Raw genomic sequence first — 10,389 nt, 5'->3', positions numbered from 1 at the left:
TTAAGGGGTGGGGTCTGGTGACATGGCAGGACGCTCTCTTCTCACAAGCAAGAGCTTACAGCCCAATTATATCGGTGCCGCCCATCCACTTGATATATATATATACACACACACACACACATATATACATATATATATATATATATATATATAGAGAGAGAGAGAGCGAAGGGTGGGTTCTATTACAGGGGTGGCATATCCTCTCCTTATTATAAAGGCACCAGTGGCACTCCTTGGGTTTTACAAAAACAGGTAAAGCTGTATAAGGCAAACATGGAATAAAAAAAATGCAGATATGTGTGTGTGTGTGTATGTATGTATATATATATATATATATATATATATATATATACTAGCTGTTCTGCCCATTCTTCACATGGGAGTTTCTGATTTTCAAAGTTGTAAATATAAATGAGTGATAAAAGTTGGTAAATCTATAGAGATGTAAATTTGAGACGTCTTAATGTAAGTAAATATGAATCCATGGTTCTTGGCATTACCCGAGGAGCACCCTTAGCAGAGACGGTAAAAAGTGACAGGACCATGTTTGTAGTTTATTAAATTCTACACACTGAAGGGGCAATCCAAATGTTGATCTGATTGTACGTTTGGACGTTGTCATTCACGCAATGCAAGCCACACATAGGTAATAATGTCATTATGTCAACCCCCTGTTCATCCCATTAGGGGAGGTTTATTAAAATTCTAATTACGAAGTTTTCCTATTTCCCACCCAAAGAATGCCTGTGATAAATTTCATCTTCCTAACATACCGGAAAGTAAGAGAATTAGTGATGAGTCAGTCTGTCAATAAATGAGCAAGTGAGTGAATGAGGGCTTTCGTATATATATATATATATATATATAAACAGAAGAAAGTCCTGTACTCGCATCCAATTATTTAGAGTGGGTGCAATCCCAACAGAACGAGGTCCGCTGAATATATAGGTGTCCACACAAGTGGCGGGTGCACTCTCACAAATGTACTCAGATTCTGTGGTTGATATCAATTGTTCTTTATTATAGCCTCATAGATACGACGTTTCGACCCTTCCACAGGGTCTTTTTCAAGACAGGCGATATGACATCTTTATTTCATGTTGTGCATAATTTAAACAATGCCTAAAGAGAATACAAAAAATGAAAAAAGACTCAGCCTCCCAGGCCCCTTATACATGGCAGAAGAACCAATCTGAACTGGGCTTCAAATACCCTGTTCATATGGTGACTATGATGTAAAATAGAATATACTTCAAAAGAACCACCTTTAACCAAGATGAAATGACTCACCACAACAGTGTTCAAAAGAGCCACCTGGATTCCAACTACAAGGAAAATACCGCTGATCCACCCGAGAGTGCCTTATTACACCTTTTCAAACACTAGAGGAAACCACACAGATATATTTCTCATAAACAACACTTACACATCCTCTTAAAAACAGGATCACACAGCGAGTGGCCTGTCAATAACCACCATTGCCTGTGGTCCTATAATGATAGCATAGGAATAAACTGTTAAACAACGGGATAACACACCCTACACCATTTCACACATAATAACAGACTGCCGTTACCTATAGCAATAGCTGTCCCTAAAGGGATCGAATGGCGAACCACCGCTCATCTATACATGTCGCATTAAACAGCGGCAAGTCTGATAAGCCGGTGGCTCGACATTTTATTGAAGCTCGACACCAGGTAGCCAGTTTAAAATGTAAAATCATAGATTGGGTGCCCCCTAGTGTTACTGGTGGAGACCGGACCAGGAGACTGAAACAGCGAGAGTGTTTCTGGATCAGTCACTTGGATACGGTGTCCCCACGTGGACTAAATGAAAATAACCCCTATGGGGTGTTTCTTTAGAGATTAAGTGAACTGTGTGGTTTCCTCTAGTGTTTGAAAAGGTGTAATAAGGCACTCTCGGGTGGATCAGCGGTATTTTCCTTGTAGTTGGAATCCAGGTGGCTCTTTTGAACACTGTTGTGGTGAGTCATTTCATCTTGGTTAAAGGTGGTTCTTTTGAAGTATATTCTATTTTACATCATAGTCACCATATGAACAGGGTATTTGAAGCCCAGTTCAGATTGGTTCTTCTGCCATGTATAAGGGGCCTGGGAGGCTGAGTCTTTTTTCATTTTTTGTATTCTCTTTAGGCATTGTTTAAATTATGCACAACATGAAATAAAGATGTCATATCGCCTGTCTTGAAAAAGACCCTGTGGAAGGGTCGAAACGTCGTATCTATGAGGCTATAATAAAGAACAATTGATATCAACCACAGAATCTGAGTACATTTGTGAGAGTGCACCCGCCACTTGTGTGGACACCTATATATATATATATATATATACATACACAGCATCACGGCAATGATTAGCGGCGCCGAGCTGTAACTATTCGTACCCAAAACATAGTTAATTCATTTCCTATGGCCATGCACTCGCATACTCACACGTGCGACCTTACACGGGTACACTTTTAACAATCGATTTGCTGCAATGTGTATGCATCACAACAAAGCTGTGCGCTGCTCCATCTGTATATTATATATAGAGCTGATCTCCAATCGCTGCAGCCGGCTAGTGGAAGTGTGATGGGCGGCCACTGAGGGGATAATGGAACTAGCCCAGCAGAGACCGACCCAGTGTCCTGGCAGGTCAATCCATCCCTGCAATGTACTGTAACTAATTCCACATATATTACACAGGTTTGGGTTAAAAGCTAGTTTTCTTCAGGCTGTATGTAGAACTGTTGTCTGAGAAAATTTACTATATTTATTGGATAATCTAATAAAATGTGTAATTTGATGAAATGATAAATGATCATTGTAGTCTGATCAAATAGTCAGCAGTACAGATATATTGTATTGACTAGTGTTTGCTCATGGCTTCACTTGCGTCATGTTTGTTATTGCGCAGCGGAACTACTTTTACAATGAAAGTAGTGCCATCTAATATTGGGGTGTATATTTTATATTGTACACAAAGATCTAAAAATTTATTTTTAAACAATCTTAGCATTTTTTCTTTCAGGAATGAACACAAACTGATGCTTGAGGTTACTTACTCATGAGCAAGCCACGTAAAGCTGCCCATGGGAGAAGCAGATGGTCCTGAGATTTATGCCTGCGGCCGTAAGCATTTTTCGGGTTGTGCAATATATGCATATATTGTATATATAATAGTCATTTTAGACTTGAGCAGCCTGCACGCTGCATGTGCCCAGTGTCAAGTGTCTGGCTTATCCTTTATTGCTCCTCTCTCTGATAGCACATCAAGATCATACATACTCAGTTTCTTTCTAGGTCACTAAGTTATACAACAGTAACGTGATCCAAATTCATTCTGTAGTTTTTGTGTGATGTGGGAATGAACAGACAGACAGAAATTCTGCATTTTTTTGTCTCCATAGTTCATAAACAGACCCAAGAAGTATATTTCTCCCCCCAAAAAATGTTATACACAGACACAACCCTTTCAGTTTTATTATATGTATAGATCAACTAAACAAAATTTGTTAAGCAAAGTGTGAGGCAAGATGTCTGAGTGAGATTATAGGTTATAATCACATGATAGCAGGGGCACCCATAATGATCTGTATGCTTGGTGAAGGATGCCCGTTTGTCGAAATCTGTATTTTCAAAAATGTTTTTTATCTACTCAGTTTTAAAGTTCCCTCTGATGATGGTAACTCTCGGGCCTTGTTCACACATATCCAATGTTAATGCTGTATTATACTGGTAACTAATGCCTGAAAAGTGGTTTATGTACCTTTGTCACTTTTGTAAATTGTTAAAGTACAAAACAAATCCATAGCATTTTCTGCACTGAAGATGTATGTTCTATATAATAAACAATGCTGGCCTGTTCCATCTCCATCATGTGCTGCGGCTCCCCCCACAGCAACGTAGATGGGACAAACCATGATAGGAGAGTCCAATAGCTAGGATACAGGGCAAGTGCAGTAGGATGGGAGACAGAGATGGAATGATCTGGCATACTCTGGGTCCAAATTACTAGTTGCTATTATTTTAATTATTATTTTTATTTTTAGTAGTAGTAGTAGTAGTAGTAGTAGTAGTAGTAGTAGTAGTAGCTGAAGAGGAAGATTTTACCTTTGGGCTGCAGTCCTGTCCCCCCCCCCCCCCCATCCAGGCTGTGTTTGAAAAATGACAGGTTCTGATTGGCTGGTACTTTATCCCCATCCACTTTATCTCCAACCAAGGCTTAAGCTGGGAAGACACTGTACAATTATCGAACAGATAATTTGTGCTTGGAATGAAAACCTGGTAAAGGATGAGAGCAACTGACAATCAACCATTTGCTACCAAACACTGGAAATTGGACAAAATCTGTCCGTGATTTAACCAATTTGTATAAACGGCATGTTTTGTCCATTTTCCAGTGTTTGGTAGCAAATGGTTGATTGTCAGTTGCTCTCATCCATTACCAAGTTTTCATTCCAACCATAGATTATTTGCCAGATAATTGTAGAGTGTATGCCCAGCTTTAGTAAACAGACCCCTAAACCTGACACCCGCAGTGACAGTTGCTTTCCAGTGGAATTGCTTCTTGCTAAATCACATGATGGTCAGACAGTCCCAGATGAAGGTGTCTTGACTGTGATAGCAGAGAGTAAGTCACCTGGGAAGCCACTCCCCTGCTTTCATAGCAGGCCTATCTGTCTCCTATTTGCTCAATTGATGCTTATATGCTAAAGTTTGAGGTATAGGGAGGGGGGGTCTATTTACTAAGCCTTGGAGAGAAATAAGATGACGAAGATAAGGTACCAGCCAATCAGATTTTAACTGCCACGTTACAGGCTGTGTTTGAAAAATGACAGTTAGAAGCTGGTTGGCTGGTACTTTATCACCGTGCTTTTTATCACTCTCCAAGGCTTGATAAATCTAGGCCTGTGTTTGAAAAATGACAAGAGCGGGTGGGTTGGCACTTTATCTCTCTCAAGTGCTTAGTAAAGAGACCCAATTATTTGGTAGTATTATATTGCTGAATAAATGTACTACCTTGTTATATGTCATCTATTTCTAAAACCAAAAGTGCTGTCCAACTTATTAAAATATGGACAAAAATATGCTATGATATCAAACTAGAACCTAAGAAGGTGTCTGATGAAAATGAATGCCATGAAAAAAATCTCTGTATGACTGACTCCACCCAGCAATGTGCCTGTTGATCACTCCTTGGGCAGAGAAAAAACACTATTCAAAATCTATAACTGTCTGTATAAAATGGTAGCTTAATAGAAAAATAAACTGTAATAAAATGTAGTTTCCAAAAAAATAACTATAGACAAGTACTCTAAGTGTAAAGACCTGGGGTTGTATGATATGTACGTGCAGTGCAATTTAACACCTCACTCAGAGGTCAGTAGGCCTATGCAAACACACACCTCCCAACTGTCGCGATTCCAGCAGGACAGTCCAGCTAATCTGACACTGTCCTGCTGGCCCACCCACGGGCCACAGTGCCCCTCTGCTGGGGGAGTAAGTTGGGGAGACTTTCATCAGCCGCTGCTCTGCTCTGCAATGCAACTGCTGATCACTAAATAGATGCCATGTGCACATGCATGGCATCTATACAGTGGAGAGAGGTGAGATGGGGACTGCCCAGCTGCCAAGGGAGCACTGGGCACACCCCCTAAATGCTGAATACAAGGTTGTGCTGCAAGACCACACCCACTTAACTGAGGCTGTGCCCCTCCCACTGAAGCCACACTCCTTTTGGGTCGCACGCCCCTCGGTTCCGACCTAGGGGTAGCAAGAGATGAGAGGTATGCAAACAAGAAAATCAGCCACTCAATAATATAAAATAATAAACTAAACTAAACCTCACCTCTCTTGAAGCATCTTCAAACCAGTATAATGTACAATAACACCTTTACTCTTCCTACAGAAACTCATGCTCTTATTTCTTTCATGATTTATCTGACACATGCTAATACGGCTGTAAAAATGACAACAACCCTTGCTATAGAGGTCAATCACTTTTCTATCAAATACTGAAACTGTGTTCTTTTTCTGAAGCACACAACACGGACAATCATAGGTGGATGTTAAACCAAATGTGATTCTGGGGGAGATCAAACCTTGAAGAAGGATAAAGTACCAACCAATCAGCTTCTGTCATTTTTCAAACACAGCCTATAAAATGAAAGCTAGAATCTGATTTGTTGGTACCTTAGCTCTCTCCAAAGTTTGATATATCTCTCCCATGTACCTTAATGCATCCTATTCATGTCAAACAATATCTACACTTTTTGGGGGTCATTCCGAGTTGTTCGCTCGCAAGCTGCTTTTAGCAGCTTTGCACACGCTAAGCCGCCGCCTACTGGGAGTGAATCTTAGCATATCAAAATTGCGAACGAAAGATTAGCAGAATTGCGAATAGACACTTTCTTAGCAGTTTCTGAGTAGCTTCAAACTTACTCGGCATCTGCGATCAGTTCAGTGCTTGTCGTTCCTGGTTTGACGTCACAAACACACCCAGCGTTCGCCCAGACACTCCCCCGTTTCTCCAGCCACTCCCGCGTTTTTCCCAGAAACGGTAGCGTTTTTTCGCACACTCCCATAAAACGGCCTATTTCCGCCCAGAAACACCCACTTCCTGTCAATCACACTACGATCACCAGAACGAAGAAAAAACCTCGTAATGCCGTGAGTAAAATTCCTAACTGCATAGCAAATTTACTTGGCGCAGTCGCACTGCGGACATTGCGCATGCGCATTAGCGACTAATCGCTCCGTTGCGAGAAAAAAATACAGAGCGAACAACTCGGAATGACCCCCTTTATGTAATTGAATAAGTTGGTTGAACTATATTTTAGTTTTACGAGATAATTGGAATTTTAGTACTCAGTCAGTAGTTTTCTATACATCATGCTTACACTAGAGGACTTCTCTTTTACAGAATATAGCAAACAGTGTTCTCTTTACTTGGTTTAACTATCCATACAAATGGGCTTACAGGGTAACACATTTACACCTCACATGCATTTAAATGGTCTTTTTGTGAAGTCATGCAGCAATACCTTCAGTTATTTCAGTAGATGGTAACTGCTGGTTTTCAGACAGATGTAATTGGGTACTGGTACATCCACAATTGCTACGGTAACTGTGGAATAATTGCATATCTCTTCCTGCTTTTTTCAAATTGCAGATATTATAAAGTATAGAGGAAAGGATATTGGTACGCGTAAACCATTTCCATTGAAACAATCTAACTATTACAACTTGCTACAAGTGGTATGCTGAGAAACATAAGAGCTGGAACTTCACAGATTAACAAAACTCACTGAACTTTCTACTTTTTTTTTTTTAATACTCATACTATATGGGATGCAAATGCTTATATAAAGATACCCTTGGATAACAATTCATAATCAATTAGAGGATTGTGATAAAAAGAAAGTGTAAGAGGCTTACATATTCAGCTATTAAATGGAAGGTTTGATTTTGATGTCAAGGCTATCAATCTATTGCAGATAATTTATTTCTCTACTCTTCCCAGTATAAGAGCCTGTCAAATAGATATAGTAACTATGGCTATTTATAGCTAGAAATCTACACATAATGTGGACATATACATAATATATTGTAAACGGCCATTAAGTCCTAAAACATGCATTTTAATAGACATGTGTAAGCATTGTTCAGTCTTTCACTAACATATCATTGCATCCTTGTTAAAAAACTAATTGAAGTATTTTTTCCATTACCAACATTTATACCCACAAGGAGAACCATAGTAAAAAAACAGGATTTGAATTACCTACCGGTAAATCCTTTTCACATAGTCCGTAGGGGATACTGGGAATCCATTTAGTACCATGGGGTATAGATGGGTCCACTAGGAGCCATGGGCACTATAGAAGTTTGATTAGGTGTGCTGGCTCCTCCCTCTATGCCCCTCCTACCAGACTCAGCCTAGGAAACTATGCCAGAGGAGACGGACATACTTTGAGAGAAGGATAAAGAAAAGGAAAGTGGTGAGATTTCAAACCAGCACAACCATAACAAGAGGAAAGCCATGCTAACCAAAACTTGAAAACAGGAACAGCAGCAGCAGCTGAACCAAACAACATTATTTAATCAAATAACAGTGCAGGAAAAACTAAGCTCCCGGGCGAGCGCCCAGTATCCCCTATGGACTACGAGAAAAGGATTTACCAGTAGATAATTAAAATCCTATTTTCTCTTACGTCCTAGGGGATACTGAGAATCCATTTAGTACCATGGGCAAGTACCAAAGCTCCCAAACTGGGTGGGAGAGTGCTGAGGTTCCTGCTTGATTGACCAAACTGAAGGTCCTCAGAGGCCAAAGTATTGAACTTGTAAAACTTAGCAAACATGTTCGAACCTGGCCAAGTAGCTGCTTGGCAGAGCTGTAAAGCCGCCCAAGAAGAACTCAATGACCTAGTAGAGTGGGCCTGTACAGATTTTGGTACCGGCAAGCCTGCCGTGGAATCAGCATGCTGGATAGTGAGCCTGATCCAACATGCAATTGACTGCTTTGAAGCAGGACACCCAATTTTATTGGGATCATAGAGAACGAATAGCAAGTCCAATTTCCCGTGACGAGCTGTTCTCTTTACATACACCTTCAAAGCCCTCACAACATCCAAAGACTTTGAAGTAGCAGAGGTGTCCGTAACAACTGGTACCACAATAGGTTGGCTGATGTGAAACACAGACAACAGTGTGACAGTCTTCCACGTCAGGTACTTTACGTCAACCTCCTGTAATGGTTCAAACCAGTCTGATTGGAGGAACCGCAGCACCAAATTGAGATCCCAAGGTTCCGTGGGAGGCACAAAGGGAGGTTGGATGTGCAGAACACCTTTCAAGAATGTCTGGACCTCAGGGAGATAAGCCAATTGTTTCTGAAAGAAAATAGACAAGGCCGAAATCTGGACATTTATGGAGCCTAGACGTAGGCCCCCATCAACTTGTCAGGAATCCCTCTCCTGGCTAGACTCCATGCCATTTCTTCGGAGTCCTGCGCATGCGCTGTAGACTGTGGCACTGTGCCAGAGTCTCTAGTGGTCAGTGCGCTAGCAGCGGTGTGAAGGCTATGGGAGAGGAGGGGGCCCACACACGGTCAACGATGGACTCCGGAAAGGTAAGTATAGGAGAAATGGGTGCATGGTGTGCACCCATTATAGAAATGCCAATGAGACCGATGCATCCACTACTGGTGGATTCTCCCATTTTTTCCTATCCTCAGGAGGAAAAGGAAAAGATTATAACAACCGTTTAGGGATTTGAAATTTCTTATCTGGATTAACCCGCGGTTCTTCAAACAGGGTATTTAGTTCCTTTGACACAGGAAATGTGGCTGAGGATTTCTTCTTTATATTAAAATAAGATTCCTCTCTCTCTTCTGTCACCTTATCAGGGATATTTAGAAATTCTCTGATAGCTTCTATGAGAGCCTCTATTCCCTGCAACAGAGTACCCTCCCTCACCTCTGAGTCCACCTCATCCTCCTCCATTTCTGACCCCTCATCATCAGAGTCAGACTGCAAGATATGTACCAAAGTATGTTTTTGCAGACAAATGGCAGGGGACTGAGACGCTGGTTTGGGTACTGAGTCTTTTTTCATAAATTCAGTCATAGACTGTCTTAAGTATTGCGTCTCTTTCTCATTCTGAGATAACTTAGTAGAAATTGTAGAAATCATTCCCCTAATGGAGTCCAGCCATGCTGGTTCTGCCCCACTAGCCAGGAAAGGGATACTGCACTGAGTACACACTAGTAAACCCCGTGGAGAAGAGGAACACTGTGCCTTACATGAAACACACTCTTTGCCGGACATACTGTAATAGTGACAGCACACACACACAGGAAAAGGTTAAATGCACAATTAACCCACAAAGAGCCCTTCCAGGGAGACACAGAGAGAGTATGGAACCAGCATACAGTGTCCTTATTGTTAGTAGCCGGGTCACAGACTAAGTACCAAGATTAGGGACTTGGTACACTAGAAATCGTTCCCCCCTGCTATGACCCCCTGGTACCGCTGAGGTAATCTGGAGTCTCTTCGGATGAGCTGCACATCCCTGTCAGTCAGCATCTGTGTCAGATGCAGTAGGAAAAATGGAGCTTGTGAGCTGCTGGATCCATAGTGAAGCCCCGCCCCTTCAATGGCGCACAGTCTTCCCACTCTTCTTAACACTGGTTGTATGTGTGTATGCATAAAATGGAGACAGACTTCTTTTATGACTTTGTTCCCAGTCTGGGTACTGTGTCCACTGTTCAGCGTCTGTGTCTGTACAATCGTGAGACGCATTCCGTCCCGTTTAGAAGCCGTGCATTTCCGTACCCTCATGCTGTCATAATGGCCGGCAACCCACTAATGGGGACGCCGG

Source organism: Pseudophryne corroboree, chromosome 2 (assembly GCF_028390025.1).
Source record: "Pseudophryne corroboree isolate aPseCor3 chromosome 2, aPseCor3.hap2, whole genome shotgun sequence".
Lineage (NCBI taxonomy): Eukaryota > Metazoa > Chordata > Amphibia > Anura > Myobatrachidae > Pseudophryne > Pseudophryne corroboree.
The sequence above is the reverse complement of the archived record's forward strand: the minus strand, read 5'-3'. Positions refer to the sequence as shown.